A 17586-nucleotide genomic window follows, 5' to 3' on the forward strand; every position below is an offset into this window, starting at 1 on the left:
AAAAGGGTTGCTTGGACCTGAGGATTACATTGTCCCTAAGCTAAAAATCAAGCTAATTGTTGTAAGAAGATATGACTGATTAAATGACCAGAGAGATGGGTAGTAGGGAGGAAACTGTGGGGACCAGGGGGTTGGGGGTGGGGATCACATCCTAAACCAATCCCCAGAGGGGAGATAGGCACAGCAACATTTACCTTGTTAAGTATGAAATTCCCTCCCCACTCCTCCTATTTGCGGTTCTTTTTCATGTTTCTTAAAATAGCTTAGCTCAGTGGTAGAGCTAGAAAGGCTATATCCCCAGGCAAGGTTTCAGAAATGGTTTCCTTATTCCTTTAATTAAAAAAGAAAACCATCTTCAGCTTCTTGTGCTACTCAACAGTAAGGCAGCTGGAAGAGTTAGCCTCCTTTGTCCTGACTCAGTTATTTTCCATTCTCATTTACATTTTTCCCCAGGCAGACCAGAGGCCCATGGATAAACTATTCCTGGACCAGTGGACACCTTTTGCAAATTTAGAGGGGTTAACTGATTTGGGGGTTGTATGCAAATGTTTTGTTTTACAGAGGTCTAGAGGTTTCTGAGAACTCTTCAGATATGACTCTAACTTAGAGGATCATAGATTTAGAGCTGGAAATTGTTCAATTGTTTTCGTCAAATTCGACTCTTCACGACCTCATTTGGGGTTTTCTTGGCAAAGACATTAGAGTGGTTTGTCATTTCCTTTTCCAGCTCATTTTTACAGAGGAGGAAACTGAGGCAAAAAGGTTGAGCAGCTTGCTTAGGGTGACACAGCTTGTAAGTGTCTACGGCCAGATTTGAACTAGGGAAGATGAATCTTCCTGCTTCCAAGCCTAGTGCTCTGTCCACTATGCCACCCACCTGCCCAGAGCTGCAAGGGACTGCTGCAAAGATTATCTAGTCTTCTCTTGCCTCATTTGGCCAGTGAGGAAAATGAGGCACAGAGAGGTTAATTGACTGGTCTGAGGGAACACTGGGAAAGAGAGGAAGAACTAGAATTGGAGACCAATTGGGCCTGGCCAGAAGGAAGATGTGTGATTAGGGAATGCATTGCTTAGGGAACCCTCACGAAGATTAGAATCCCATGAGTAATTAAATCCCTAATGAGGTGATTAACTGTTCTTCAGCTAATCCTCTTGAAAATTTGGAGGATTCAGCAGCAGTGGAGGATTTACATAAATCGGGGGTGGGGAACCTGCAGCCTACAAGCCCAATGTGGCACTTTGATGGAAACCAAACTTCACAGTGGGCCACACTTGAGGATGTAGAGGGCCACATGTTGTCTCGAGGCCACAGGTTCCTCTCCCCTGACATAAAATGAGTGTTCTATAGAGTCTTGAGAGCTCTAGTAATGATTTCTATTTACCTCACAGATTTAATAGGTAGTCAAACTTGTGGCCATTAGACCTCATTCAAAAGATTCATTCTGGGGTTTCTGGGTTTAACTTTTAGGAGTCCCTCAGCTTCCAGGTCTCTAAGTCTTTGGAGGAAAAACTGCTTGAGTTGTTCCTATGCACTATGAACATACTATCCCTGCTGTGTGCTATCTGTGTCAGTGATTTGTTTCAACACAGGACAACTGCCCTTACAGTCTCTTCTCTCTTCTTATAGTTTTTCTTAAGAGATGTCTCTTTCCCCTTTGCTCCAAGGAAACTGTAACCCTGGCAACTGAGAAGAAAATTGTGATAGGGTAGCCCAGAGTGGAGAAGCCACTAGGGTGAATTCAGAGTCCCCCCCGCCACAGAGTTCACTGACCTAGTGGATGATTGAAGATTATGATGTCTGGCCAAAATGGAGGTAGTCATGGCAATCTGGCTGCCAGAAGCGGGGGCCCAGGAGTAGAACTCTAGGGGCCATTTGCTGGCTAGTCACTGGTAAGGATTATTAGCAGGCTGGCTGGGGATTACAGGAATTGCCTTTTTTTTCCTAGCTGCTCACTCTCTCCTTCCCCCATCCCAGCAAGGAATGATCTGGGGCCCAGGGAGGGGAAATATGGAACAGACAGAGCAGCATAGGAAACACCAAACTTCTGACTCACTGTGTCTCCAGCCTCAGGAGAGGCGCAGAGGAAAGGGGAGCCTCAGCAAAGACAAGGGTCTAACCAGAGACTTCACGGAGAGGGGGAAAGTGACTCTGCATGTCAATACCCAGTTAAACATACCCCCCTGCAGTTAAAATGGAAACAAGATAATTGTCTTCCCAGGCATTGTTGGAAGAATTGTCCAGGGACGTTAGAAATTGTAGGATTTAAAACTGAAAGGAACCTCAGAGATCGTCACTTTCTAGATGAGGAAATGGCTCTGAGAAGTGATTTTGGTCATGATTACCCAGCTAGGACAGGGCAGGGCTGTTATTTGATGGCAGGCTCTCTCTTTCCTCAACTTTGATCTCTTTTCATTCGATCCCTTTTTCTCCTGTCTCAACCCTATCCCTCAAGCTAAATGTGGAACTCAAATACCTGTCTCAGATTCCATCCAAACAATAAGCGTCCTTCACTCCTCCCTCTCTGCCTTCACACTTTGGTGCCCTGAGAATCTTTCTATCTTTATCTACCATCCATTCTTTAAAGTAAATAGAGCTCCCCAGGACAGGGGAGCCAATGTAGATAGGGGAAACGGAGAAAAGTTTCACAGGATTCTTATGAATCTCAACCATTGGTCCCGAAGGCAAAAGAGACCATCTGACCTTGTCCTAGAAGTCCATACAAACACTCACCTTGCTCAGGCATGCCCACAACAGAGTGAACCCCAACATGGTTGTTGTTGTCTAACTCCTTTTTTGCCCTAAAGTTTTTCTTTAGGGAAAAACAATAGCCTTCCTTCTTTCCTCCCTTCCTTCCTTCCATTCCCTTATTCCAAGGGTTCTTTACTTTGTTATGGCCATCAATCTCTTTGTAGTCTTGGAAAGCCTGTGAACTCTCTCTCAGAACAATGTTCTTAAAGAACTGAAGGAAATGCTAAATTTTAATTAAACATTAATGAAAATAAGGATATGATTTTTTTCTATAAAAGTTAAAGACCCCACTGAAATTTCTCCATGGACCTCTTGGGGATGAATAGATTTCAGGGGCTCCATGAGTTTGGCATCCCAACACCCAGCCAGCATTTTGTATTTGCTTTTGAAAGTGAGGCCATTTGCTAACGATATGGTGGAACATATTAGTTCAGCTGAGACTCAGGCCATGAAAAGGGAGAAAACATTAACTTTCCTCTCAAAGAAAGTGCTAGTTCATGCTAGCATTGTTCATGCTAGTTGGAATAGCATGAACAATGTAGAAGAGGTTAATACAGGTTGATTCCAGGAACTGAGCATGTTTAGCCTAGAAAAAAAGGAGAAGGTTGGGAGGTGAGGTTGGGGGGAATGGGAAGATCTGATTTCTGTCCTCAACAAATTAAAGGGCATTCATCATGGAAGAGGGTTTAGATTTGTTCTGCTTGGTCCCAGAAGAACTGTCCCAGAAATAGAATGGCTTGCATGTTAGCCAAAGGATTGTGGGAATTAAAGTTGAAAGCAAGGAATGGTAGAGCTAACTCATACCAGCCCAGTATATTCAACCATTACATTTCAATGTGAGTATTTAAATTTTGTCGTTCAGTCATGTCCAGCTCTTCATGACCCCAAGGACCTTAGCACCACAGGTCCTTCTAGTCTTCACTATCTTCCAAAGTCTGTTGAAGTTCATGTTCATTGTTTCCATGACACTATCTATCTATCTCATCCTCTGTCATTCCATTTTCTTTTTGCCTTTAATCTTTCACCCATCAGGGTCTCTTCAATATGTGGCCAAGGAATTTAAGCTTCAGCTTCAGAATTTGATCTTCCAGTGAATAGTCTGGATTAATTTCTTTAAGTATTGACTGATTTTATCTTCTTGCTGCTCAAGGGGACTCCTGAAAGTCTTCTCCAGTGCCATAATTTGAAAACTTTGATTCTATGGCACTCAGCTTTCCTTTCGATCCAACTATCACAACCTTATATTGCTACTGGAAAAACCATGACTATACAGGCTTTTGTTAGCCAAATGGTATCTGCTTTTTGATATACCAGAGCTTGACTCTCTTATTTTATGGATGTTGTGGGTTTCCCATCAGTGGAAGCCTTTAAGGGAAGGCTAGATGATTACTTGCTAGGAATAGGTGGGTGAGTGGTGATTTTTTTTTTCTTAAGTAGATTTTATTTATTTATTTAAATTTATTTCTTTGTTTCTAGTTTTCAACATTCATTTCCACAAGATTTTGAGTTCCAAACTTTCTCCCCATTTCTTCTCTCCCCCACCCCAAGACACCCTGCATTCTGATTACTCGTTCCCCCAATCTGCCCTCCCTTCTATCACACCCCTCCCTTACTTTATCCCCATCTCCTCTATTTTCTTGTAGGGCAAGATAGATTTCTATACTCCATAACCTGTATTTTCTATTTCCCAGTTGCATGTAAAAACAATTTTTAACATTCATTTTTAAAACTTTGAGTTCCAACTTCTCTCCCTTCCTCCCTCCCCACCCATCCCCACTGAGAAGGCAGGCAATTCAATATAGATTATACATGAGTAGTTATGCAAAAGACTTCTATAAAAGTCATTTTGTGAAAGACTAACTATATTTCCCTCCATCTTATCCCACCCTTTATTTATTTATTCTATTCTCTCTTTTGACCTTGTCCCTCCCCAAAAGTGTTTACTTCTAATTATCCCTTCCTCCCATTTGCCCTCCCTTCTATCATCTCCCACACACCCCACTTTTCTCCTTCTCCCCTACTTTCCTGTAGTGCAAGATAGATTTTCATACCAAATTGAGTGTTCATATTATTCCCTCCTTAAGCCAAATGTGATGAGAATAAGCTTCACTTTTTCCTCCCACCTCCCTCCTTTTCCCCTCCATTGAAAAATCTTTCTTGCCTCTTTTATGAGATAATTTGCCCCATTCCATTTCCCCCTTTCTCTTCCCAATATACTCCTCTCTCACCCCTTAATTTTATTTTGTTAGGTGTCAACTCTTCCTATTAAACTCACCTTGCGCCCTCTGTCTATATGTATATAATCCCTCCAACTGCCCAAATACTGAGAAAAGTCTCATGAGTTACAAATATTATCTTTTCATGTTGGAATGTAAACAGTTCAACTTTAGTAAGTCCCTTATGATTTCTCTTTCCTGTTTAACTTTTCATGCTTCTCTTGATTCTTGTGTTTGAAAGTCAAATTTTCTATTCAGTTCTGGTCTTTTCATCAAGAATGTTTGAAAGTCCTCTATTTCATTGAATGACCATTTTTTTCCCTGAAGTATTATACTCAGTTTTGCTGGGTAGGTGATTCTTGGTTTTAATCCTATCTCCTTTAACTTCTGGAATATCATACTCCAAGCCCTGTGATCCCTTAATGTAGAAGATGCTAGATGTTGTATAATCCTGATTGTATTTCCACAATACTCAAATTGTTTCTTTCTGGCTGCTTGCAGTATTTTTTCCTTGAACTGGGAACTCTGGAACTTTGCTACAATATTCCTCGGTGTTTTTCTTTTTGGATCTCTTTCAGGAGGTGATCAGTGGATTCTTTCAATATTTGTTTTACCTGTTGCTTCTAGAATATCAGGGCAGTTTTCCTTGATAATTTCACAAAAGATGATGTCTAGGCTCTTTTTTTGATTATGGTTTTCAGGTAATCCCATGACTTTTAAGTTGTCTCTCCTGGATCTATTTTGCAGGTCAGTTGTTTTTCCAATGACATATTTCATATTGTCTGCTATTTTTTCATTCTTTCGGTTTTGCTTTATAATTTCTTGATTTTTCATAAAGTCATTAGCTTCCATCTGTTTCATTTTAATCTTTTTTTATAATTAAATTTATTTATTTAACTTTTAACATTCATTTTCACAAAATTTTGGGTTACAAATTTTCTCCCCTTTTATCCCCTCCCCCCCAAACACAGAGCATTCTAATTGCCCCTATGACCAATCTGCTCCCTTTTCTATCATCCCTCTCTGCCCTTGTCTCCGTCTTCTCTTTTGTCCTGTAGGGCCAGATAGCTTTCTATACCCCTTTACCTGTATTTCTTATTTCCTAGTGGCAAGAACATTACTCAACAGTTGTTCCTAACACTTTGAGTTCCAACTTCTTTACCTCCCTCCCTCTCCACCCCTTCCCTTTGGAAGGCAAGCAATTCAATATAGGCCAAATCTGTGTAGTTTTGCAAATGACTTCCATAACAGTTGTGTTGTATAGGACTAACTATATTACCCTCCATCCTATCCTGTCCCCCATTACTTCTATTCTCTTTTGATCCTATCCCTCCCCATGAGTGTCGACCTTGAATTGCACTCTCCTCCCCATGCCCTCCCTTCTATCATCCCCCCCACCCTGCTTGTCCCCTTATCCCCCACTTTCCTGTATTGTGAGATAGGTTTTCCTACCAAAATGAGTGTGCATTTTATTCTTTCCTTTAGTGGAATGTGATGAGAGTAGACTTCATGTTTTTCTCTCACCTCCCCTCTTTATCCCTCCACTAATGAGTCTTTTGCTTGCCTCTTTTATGAGAGATAATTTGCCCCATTCAATTTCTCCCTTTCTCCTCCCAATATATTTCTCTCTCACTGCTTAATTTCATTTTTTTTTAAGATATGATCCCATCCTCTTCAATTCACTCTGTGCACTCTGTCTCTATGTATGTGTGCGTGTGTGCATGTGTGTGTGTGTAATCCCACCCAGTACCCAGATACTGAAATGTTTCAAGAGTTACAAATATTGTCTTTCCATGTAGGAATGTAAACAGTTCAACTTTAGTAAGTCCCTTATGACTTCTCTTTGCTGCTCACTTTTTCATGGTTCTGAAGAGAACCATTCTTGTGTTTGAAAGTCAAATTTTTTTTTCAGCTCTGGTCTTTTCATCAAGAATGCTTGAAAATCCTCTATTTCATTGAAAGACCAATTTTTCCCCTGAAGTACCATACTCAGTTTTGCTGGGTAGGTGATTCTTGGTTTTAGTCCTAGTTCCTTTGACTTCTGGAATATCCTATTCCATGCCCTTCGATCCCTTAATGTAGAAGCTGCTAGATCTTGTGTTATCCTGATTGTATTTCCACAATACTTGAATTGTTTCTTTCTGACTGCTTCCAATATTTTCTCCTTGACCTGGGAACTCTGGAATTTGGCCACAATGTTCCTAGGAGTTCCTCTTTTTGGATCTCTTTCAGGAGGGGATCTGTGGATTCTTTCAATATTTATTTTGCCCTCTGGTTCTAGAATATCAGGGCAGTTTTCTTTGATAATTTCATGAAAGATGATGTCTAGGCTCTTCTTTTGATCATGGCTTTCAGGTAGTCCCATAATTTTTAAATTGTCTCTCCTGGATCTATTTTCCAGGTCAGTTGTTTTTCCCATGAGATATTTCACATTATCTTCCATTTTTCCATTTTTCTCGCTTTGTTCTGTGATTTCTTGCTTTCTCATAAAGTCCTTAGCCTCCATCTGTGCCATTCTAATTTTGAAAGAACTATTTTCTTCTGTGAGCTTTTGAATCTCCTTTTCCATTTGGCTAATTCTGCTTTTGAAAGCATTCTTCTCCTCATTGGCTTTTTGAACCTCTTTTGCCAACTGAGTTAGGCTAGTTTTCAAGGTGTTATTTTCTTCAACATTTTTTTGGGTCTCCTTTAGCAGGGAGCTGATCTGCTGTTCATGTTTTGACTTCATGTCTCTCATTTCTCTTCCCAGCTTTTCCTCCACCTCTCTAACTTGATTTTCAAAATTCTTTTTGAGCTCTTCCATGGCCTGAGCCCATTGGGTGGGCTGGGACACAGAAGCCTTGATTTCTGTGTCTTTGCCTGATGGTAAGCATTGTTCTTCCTCATGAGAAAGGAAGGGAGGAAATGCCTGTTCCCCAAGAAAGTAACCTTCTATAGTCTTATTTCTTTTCCCTTTTCTGGGCATTTTCCCAGCCAGTGACTTAACCTCTGAATATTCTCCTCACACCCACCTCGCCTCCTGATCCTCCCAGCCAGCGTTTGGGGTCTGAGATTCAAATGCTGCTTCCAGCCTTAGAGCTTTTGGCGGGGACAGGGCTGCTATTCAGTGTGAGATTATGTTCAGGTGCTGAGGTTGGGGCAGGGCCGCGTCTCAGGCTCAGTTCCCTCAGGGGGTTTATGCACAGACCTTCCACAATGGATCCAGGCTCCTGCCCCCTTGGGGAGCCCTGGTCTGCAGCCGCCTCTCAGCTTCTACTTCCCGGGGGGGCCTGAGTTATGGGGTCACCCCACTCCCCTCTCGACCCACCAAAGAGACTCTCTCACCAACCCCCGTCACCTGTGGGTGGAGGGACTTGTGCGGCAGCTGGAGATCCCGTCCCTGAAGCCAGCTCGGATCTTTTCCTCTCGGTGCCGCGGCTGCGGCAGGGCTGCACTCAGCTCCCAGTCCCGGTGCCCAGTCCGCAGCGCGAAGGACCCCCCACGAGAGGTTTGCAGATCTCTCTGGAACAGAAATTTCCCTCGCTCCAATGTTCCGTGGCCTCTGGGTGCAGAATTCGCCGTGAGTTACTTCCCTGTAGCCGTTCTATGGGTTGTGGGTTCGGAGCTATGTGTATGTGCGTCTTTCTACTCCGCCATCTTGGCTCCGCCCCCTCTCATTTTAATCTTTAAGAAATTATTTTCTTCAGTGAGCTTTTGGACCTCCTTTTCCATCTGGCCAATTCTGCTTTTTAAGGCATTCTTCTCCTCATTGGCTTTTTGGATCTCTTTTGCTATTTGGGTTAGTTTATGTTTTAAAGTGTTATTTTCTTCAGCATTTTGGGAGGTTCCTTTATCAAGCAATTGACTGGTTTTTCATGATTTTCTTGTATCACTCTCATTTCTCTTCCCAATTTTTGCTCTACCTCTCTTACTTGATTTTCAAAATCCTTTTTGAGCTCTTCCATGGCCTGAGACCAATTCATATTTTTCTTGGAGACTTTTGATAGAGAAGCTTTGACTTTGTTTTCCTCTGTTTGCATGCTTTGGTCTTCTTTGTCACCAAAGTAAGATTCTATAGTGTGATTCTTTTTCCAGTTTTTGCTCATTTTCCCAGTAATTTACTTGACTTTTGAGCTCTTTGTCATAGTAGTTCTCTGCTTCCAGTGGTAGTAGGGGGTGTATTGTCAAGCAGTTGTCCCCCCACAGTCTGTGGGCCTAGAGCTAGAGAAACAGTGCCTGCCCCTGCTCCTGCTGCTGATGTGGCTGCCACGAGTTCCTCCAACCCCTCTCCCCTCTGCTGCCCTGGGGCTGGGGCCAGATCATTCCACTCTTCTGCACTGGTCTCACAGGCTTTTTCCACTGACCTTCCAACTTGTCCTCAACTTTTTGGGGTCCTGAAGTCTGGACACTGCCACAAGTGTGAGAGATTCATTCTCCCCAAGGCCTGCTCAGGTACTGTCTGTGCTGGCATGGTCCATGCTGGACTGCATCCTGCCCCCGTGTGCCATGATAGACACTTCCTGGTGACCTTCCAGGCCATTTTAGACTGGAGATTTGCTTTGCTCCATCATTCTGTGGGTTCTGCAGCCCCAGAATTTATTTAGAGTCATTTTTTACAGGTATTTGACTGTTCTTGGGGGCAGCGCTCTAGAAAGTGTGGGCTATTACTCTGCCATCTTGGCTCCACCCCACTGAGTGGTGATTATTAATCAGGCAAAGGTTAGACCTTTGAGTAACAATCCAACTCTGAGATTCTGTGAGAAGTTGTAGCTTTTGGAAAGCAGAGTGAATGAGTTTGTCCTTTGTTCTAGAAGAGGATCATGACATCAAGTGATGACATGACTTGCAGTTGACTTTGATTTGAGTGACAGAGGGCTGTGCAAGGTTACCAGCATATTGATACAAAAGTGAAGAAGCAGTATAGTAGGATGGAAAAAAGACAGGCTTTGGAGTCAGAGGACCTGGGGTCCAAATTCCATCTTGGATGCTTACTGCCTGAGCGATCTCTCCTGGGTCTATTTTCCAGGTTATTTGTTTTTCCACTGAGATATTTCACATTTTCTTCTATTTTTTCATGTTTTTTGATTTTGTTTTATTGTTTCTTAATGTCTTATAGAATCATTCGCTTTCTCTTGCTCAATTCCAATTTTTAAGGAATTGTTTTCTTCAGTGAGCTTTTGTACCTCCTTTTCCATTTGACCAATTTTACTTTTTAAGCAGTTCTCTTTAGTGGATTTTTGTGCCTCTTTAACCATTTGTCCTATTCTGTTGTTTTGGTTTTTTTTCAATTCTATTTTTAAGGTGTTATTTTCTTCAGTATTCTTTATGCCTCCTTTAGAATTCGTTCTAAGGCATTATTTTAAATTGTTTGAGGGGGGAATTTGGGAGAGCTCAGGTGAGCCTCTTTGCCTTTTCTCTGCCATCTTGACTCGACCCCATCAATAGCAAGGGTTCTTAAATAGTAATATACAGACCACCCCTGCCACAAGAGATTCATTAATAAGTTTCAGGAAATCTTTAACATTTGGATGGGGAAAAATTACATTGTTATTTTCATTAATTTCTAATTGAAATTTAGCATTTCTTTCAATTATTTAAGTTATCATTCTAATGAAGGGTCCTACACTTCACCATATTGCTAGAAGTCTATAACACAAAAAAGGTTTAGATATCTATCCTAATGGAATACTGAGACTTGGAACCTTCTGATTTTCTTCCCTGAAACTAGATATCTTTTGCTGATCAAATCTCCAGATTAGAATGAGAAGTAATCCTGTGATTTCATTGGTACAGGGAACTTCAGGGTATTAAAAGGAAACTTCTTTGTCTGGGCTTCCACCCTGATTAACAAGGTAAAAGTCAGGAAAAGAAATTAAAAGGAATTTATTAAAAATATATCAAGGCAGAAGTACATTGATCTGATCAAGACTGATCACTCAAGATCAGCACAGGATTAAAAATGAATTCCACTTTTATTGATAACTTTCCTAATAAGTTTAAGACAGTTCTGGTAGGCCCATGTCAGTAAAAGGGGATGGGCCATTGCCCTTCATCTCCTCCCCAATTGTAGCATCGTAAAGAAATGAGATTAGAAAAAAAGGAGAATGGGCTGCTACTTGGCTAACAGGTAAGGGATGAACTGCTACTTACTGGATAGCAGATAATACAAAAGCCAAAGGGCGGGATCAAAGTACATGCTACAGACTGAATATAGAAATAGAGTGTACCCTCCACAGGCTGATTAACACTATTCAGAAAATAAGCCTAAATACATTTCAACAGCAGTGAAAGTCAATGCATATTCTGCAATTTATAGTAAAAAATTGAGAGGCCAAGTGATTTGCCCAGGATCACAGAAACAAGGAGAAACAGGGACTTGAACTTAGGTTTTCCCTACTTCAAGTACAACTCTCTATCTACTATATCATGTTGCTTATCAGAATTAGGGAAGGACCAAATAAATGAAAAGGTAGTTAAGTGACTCAGTGGATAGTGACCAGGAGTGACCTGGAACCAGGAAAATCTGAGTTCAAATTCAGCCTCGGACACTTAATATCTATGTGACCCTGGGCAAGTCACTTAACCTCTGTTTGCCTTAATCCACTGGGGAAGGAAATGGCAAACCATTCTAGTATCTTTGCCAAGAAAAATCCATGAAAAGCATTGGTGTGCTGTGGTCCACGGGGTCACAAAGAGTTACACGCTACTGAACAACACAATAAATGGTGGGGCTATGCCTACACTCTTACTGCAGAAAAGCAGCTACTGAGACACAGAAGGGTTTAAGGGACTCTTGTTATTCAGTCATTTTATGTCCTAGAGTGGTTTGCCATTTCCTTCTCCAGGTCATTTTAAAGATGAGGAAACTGAGGCAAACAGGATTAAGTGACTTCCCCAGGGTCATATAGCTAAAAAGTGTCTGAGGTTGAATTTGAACTCAGAAAGATGAGTCTTTCTGACTCCTGGTCCAGCGCTGTATCCACTGCCCCATTGGTGACTCAGATCACAGCAAATGACTCAGTTATCCATATGGTAAGATTGGGAACCCTGAATTTATTTTTCACCCATTATAGCGAAGGCTACCAAACTGCCCTGCAATAGGCCTGGGGCTGTACTCTTCCTGGAGACTTTTGGCCATTTGTTTGTGTATTTGCTGGCTAATTGGAGCACTTTGAACTCTTGTGGCCTGGAAATGCGAAAATGTGCCCAGCTTATACCTTGTGAACACAGTTTAGCTTAGCTGGATTATGCTTCATTCCTGAAAAAGATCATGACATCAAGAAAATGATTTAAGTGAGGGAGGGCTGTGTAGTCATCACCCTCCCTCTCTCCTCCAGAGCTATCTGGGTCCAGTGGTAAGATATAGATGAGGATGACTGGATGGCCCTCAGTCATATGCTGCTGATGTTTAAAAATGAATGTATTGTTTCACAAAACTATGTGGTAAAATCCAAGATAATCTCAAAGGACTTATGATGAAAAATACTATTCACTAGAAAATATTATTTTTCATTTTCTCTCTTTTTCTCTTCTTTTTTTGGTTCCAGTTTTCTTCCACAAAATGACTAATATGGAAATATGTTTTACATGACTGGAATCTCTTTAGAAGAAAAGGAAAGGGGAAGGGGAGGGGAGAAGAGGTGAAACAAGGCAAAAATCTCTAATCATTTCCCCTAAACTTTGTGAGAATCAGACAGACATGTCCCAAATTTGCATTCAGACCCATCACAGTATTGCGTTCAATACAAAGGAAATTTCAACCAAACACTAGCCATATAGTCCCTCAGATTCTCTCATTAATGAGTAGGGACTGTGTTAGCAGTGGCACAAACCCAGATTGCCTGGGGGACAGTGGATACTGCTGGACCTGGCTACCTTCCAACCTGACTAGAACCCTCTTGACCTAGAAGTTACTCTTGTGCAGTGGAAAGAATAGTGGATTTATAAACCAGATAACATGGTTTTAAATCCTACAGGAGTAGTTTCCCACTTCCTCTTCCAACTCATTTAACAGATGAGGAAACTGAGGCAAACAAGGCTATGTGACTTGTGCAGGGTCACACAGCCAGTAAGTAAGTATCTAAGGCTGGATGTGAACTCAGGAAGAAGAGACTTCCTGACTCTAGGTCCAGTGTTTTATCCACTGCACCATCTCACTGCCAGCTTATGTAACATCCAGAGTAGGATTGAATACAGCAATAAAAATCAGCAATCATACAGTGCTTTAAGGTTTGAAAGTACTTTACACATATTATCTCATTTGATCCTCACGAAAATCCTTTGAGTTAGGTGCTTTTAATATTCTCATTTTCTAGATGAGGAAATTGACACTGAGAGGGATCACATAGGTAGGGGGGTATCTGAGTCAGGATTTGAACTCAGGCTTTCCTGTCTCCAAGTCTAGCACTCTGTCCATTACTCCACCTAGAACTGATATGTAGATCTCCCACATGTATTTATGTGTGTGTATATATATATATGCACACATATACACACATATATTACACAGTATCACATGTTGGAGTTTTGTACCATACAGATTGTATAGATACTACATCAGTGGGTACTTTCTGGAACATTACTCCCAGAAATATCATATGCTAGGTACCGTTCTAATCACTGTCTCTTTAGTCTAAGCATTTCTGCAATGACCTGCTGTCATACATATAAGCATTCTATACTTACTGTGGGTCAGTCACTATCCTCAGGACCAGTTATTAGCACACTTCTCCAACACTTAAGTAGGTAAATATAAGTTCTTCATCCAGATGGTAATTAAGATCTTCCCCATATGGGTCAGCATTTGGCATCAACTGTCCATTTGCAGCTCACAGACTGGCTCTTGTAGAGCCCTTCCTCTACTTTTCATTATTTCCTTCTACCTGTTCACCATGAGTCCAGCTCACTTCCCTACAGGCAATATGGTGGCTGTTGTATATTATGTTTGTAAGTTTCTACTCATTCTCTAGGGCTCTATTGTAGACTTACAGATTAACCCAGTCTTTCAACTACTTGGTATAGGGTGGCTTCCCACTGTTCTACTATCTTGTGTTTTCTTTGGACACTAGGATTTTGTATCAGGATTCTTTCTCTTAACCAGAGTTTTTGACAATGAACTCTAGAATTACTTTTGATCACTTTCTCCTCCTGAATCATCTCTCCTTTCCTGGTTCTCTTTGTATTTGTCAGACCAATCTTTTTCAGTTTTTTATAATGGCTCTTCATTTAAGTCATGTCCACTAATCCAGAATGACCCTCAAGGCTCTGTCTTGGGCTCTCTACCCTTTTCATACTATATGCTTTCTCTTGGTGATCTAATCTGTTTTCATAGATTCGATTATTATTCTATATAGACAATTCTACAGACCTGTGTTAATCTCTGTCTTCAACTTTAGCCATGAATTATTAGTCGTCTTTTGGATATATTAAACTGAATATCCCAGAGACGTCTCAAGCTCAGCATATGCAAAACAATAGCTTGTTATCTTCCCTACCTTGAACCTCTCCATACTCCTGTCTTCCAAACTTCCTTATTACTGTGTTTGAACTTCAAAGTTTCTATGCAGCACTGATCTTTCCATCAGGAATGTTTAGAATTTATCTATTTTTTATCAAAACTCCATTTTTTTTCTCCTGTAGGTTTATACTGTTTCATTGGTTAAGTTTTTCTTGGCTATAAGCATACACACCCACATATGTGTGTATATGTGTATATATGTGTATATCTGTATGCACACTATATATGTCTGTATACACATGCACATATATACATATATGTGTGTAAGTGTATATATATATATATATACACATAAATACACACACACATATCCTTTGCTTTCTGGAATATCAAATTCTAAGCACTCTGTTTCTTGAAAGTTCTGGCTACTAAATCCTGTATGATTCTGACTATGGTTTCTCAATACTTAATTTTTTTTTCTTTATGGCTGTTTTCAGTAATTTTTCTTTAACCTAAAAGTTTTGGAATTTGGCTATAATATTCCTAGCAATTTTAATTTGGGGGTTTCTCTCAGGAGGTGACCAGCTGACTGTTTTTCCACTTTGCTAGTTCTAAGAGATCTAAGTAGTTTTAAGATTTCTTAAAATATGTAGACGCTTGGGGGGAGGAGCCAAGATGGCGCAGTAGAAAGATTCACATATGCTAGCTCTGAACCCACAGCCCATAAAATATCTGTAAAAAAGAACTCCCAACAAATTCTGGAGTAGCAGAAGCCACAGAACAACAGAGTGGATGAGATTTCTGTTCCAGAGAGCCCTGAAAACCTTATGCAAAAGGTCCATTGCGCACCAGACCGGAGCAGAGCCCAGCCCTGCATTGGCTGCGCGGCACCAAGAGAAGCAGATCCCAGCAGACTTCAGGGACAGAATCTCCAGCGGCCGCACAGGTCCCTCCACCCACGGGTGCCAGGGGTGAGTGAGAGAGTCTTTTTGGCTTGCCAGGAGGGGAGTGGGGTGTCTCCATAACTCAGGCCCCCTCAGGAGGCAGCAGCGGAGGTGGCAGAGGACAAGGGCTCCCCAAGCAGGCAGGAGCTCAGATCCATTGTTGAAGGTCTCCTCATAAACCCCCTGAGGGAACTGAGCCCCTATGGCAGCCCTGCACTCACCTGAGCACTTGAACTTAATCTCACACTGAATAGCAGCCCCGCCCCCACCCAAAGCCCTGAGGCTGGGAAGCAGCATTTGAATCTCAGACCCCAAGCTTTGGCTGGGCAGATCTGGAGGCCAAGTGGGTGTGAAGAGGACATTCAGAAGTCAAGTCACTGGCTGGGAAAATGCCCAGAAAAGGGAAAAAAAAATAAGACTATAGAAGGTTACTTTCTTGGTGAACAGGTATTTCCTCCCTTCCTTTCTGATAAAGAAGAACAATGCTTACCATCAGGGAAAGACATAGAAATCAAGGCTTCTGTATCCCAGCCTACCCAATGGGCTGAGGCCATGGAAGAGCTCAAAAAGGATTTTGAAAATCAAGTTAGAGAGGTGGAGGAAAAACTGGGAAGAAAAATGAGAGAGATGCAAGTAAAGTATGAAAAGCAGGTCAACACCTTGCTAAAGGAGACCTAAAAAAATGATGAAGAAAATAACACCTTGAAAAATAGGCTAACTCAATTGGCAAAAGAGGTTCAAAAAGCCAATGAGGAGAAGAATGCTTTAAAAAGTAGAATTAGCCAAATGGAAAAGGAGGTTCAAAAGCTCACTGAAGAAAATAGTTCTTTCCAAATTAGAATGGAACAGATGGAGGCTAATGACTTTATGAGAAACCAAGAAATTAGAAAACAAAACCAAAACAATGAGAAAATGGAAGATAATGTGAAATATCTCACTGGAAAAACAACTGACATGGAAAATAGATCCAGGAGAGACAATTTAAAACTTATGGGTCTACCTGAAAGCCATGATCAAAAAAAGAGCCTAGACATCAACTTTCATGAAACTATCAAGGAAAACTGCCCTGATATTCTAGAACCAGAGGGCAAAATAAGTATTCAAGGAATCCACAGAACACCGCCTGAAAGAGATCCAACATTGTGGAACATTGTGGCCAAATTCCAGAGTTCCCAGGTCAAGGAAAAAATATTGCAAGCAGCTAGAAAGAAACAATTCAAGTATTGTGGAAATACAATCAGGATAACACAAGATCTAGCAGCTTCTACATTAAGGGATCAAAGGACATGGAATAGGATATTCCAGAAGTCAAAGGAACTAGGACTAAAACCAAGAATCACCTACCCAGCAAAACTGAGTATAATATTTCAGGGGAAAAAAATGGTCTTTCAATGAAATTGGGGACTTTCAAGCATTCTTGATGAAAAGACCAGAGCTGAAAAGAAAATTTGACTTTCAAACACAAGAATGAAGAGAAGCATGAAAAGGTAAACAGGAAAGAGAAGTCATAAGGGACTTACTAAAGTTGAACTGTTTACATTCCTACATGGAAAGACAATATTTGTAACTCTTGAAACTTTTCAGTATCTGGATACTGGGTGGGATTACACACACACACATGCACACGCACACGTGCACAGAGACAGAATGCACAGAGTGAATTGAAGAGGATGGGATCCTATCTTAAAAAAAAAATGAAATCAAGCAGTGAGAGAGAAATATATTGGGAGGAGAAAGGGAGAAATCAAATGGGGTAAATTATCTCTCATAAAAGAGGCAAGCAAAAAACTTTTTAGTGGAGGGAAAAAGAGGGCAGGTTAGAGAAAAACATGAAGTTTACTCTCATCACATTCCACTAAAGGAAGGAATAAAATGCACACTCATTTTGGTATGAAAACCTATCTTACAATACAGGAAAGTGGGGGATAAGGGGATAAGCAGGGTGGGGGGGATGATGGAAGGGAGGGCATTGGGAGGAGGGAGCAATTTGAGGTCAGCACACATGGGGAGGGACAGGATCAAAAGAGAGAATAGAAGCAATGGGGGGCAGGATAGGATGGAGAGAAATATAGTTAGTCTTATACAACATGACTACTATGGAAGTCATTTGCAAAACTACACACATATGGCCTATACTGAATTGCTTGCCTTCCAAAGGGAAAAGGGGTAGGGAGGGAGGGATGAAGAGAAGTTGGAACTCAAAGTTTTAGGAACAACTGTAGAGTAGTGTTCTTGCTACTA

Source organism: Notamacropus eugenii, chromosome 1 (assembly GCF_028372415.1).
Source record: "Notamacropus eugenii isolate mMacEug1 chromosome 1, mMacEug1.pri_v2, whole genome shotgun sequence".
Taxonomy (NCBI): Eukaryota; Metazoa; Chordata; class Mammalia; order Diprotodontia; family Macropodidae; genus Notamacropus; species Notamacropus eugenii.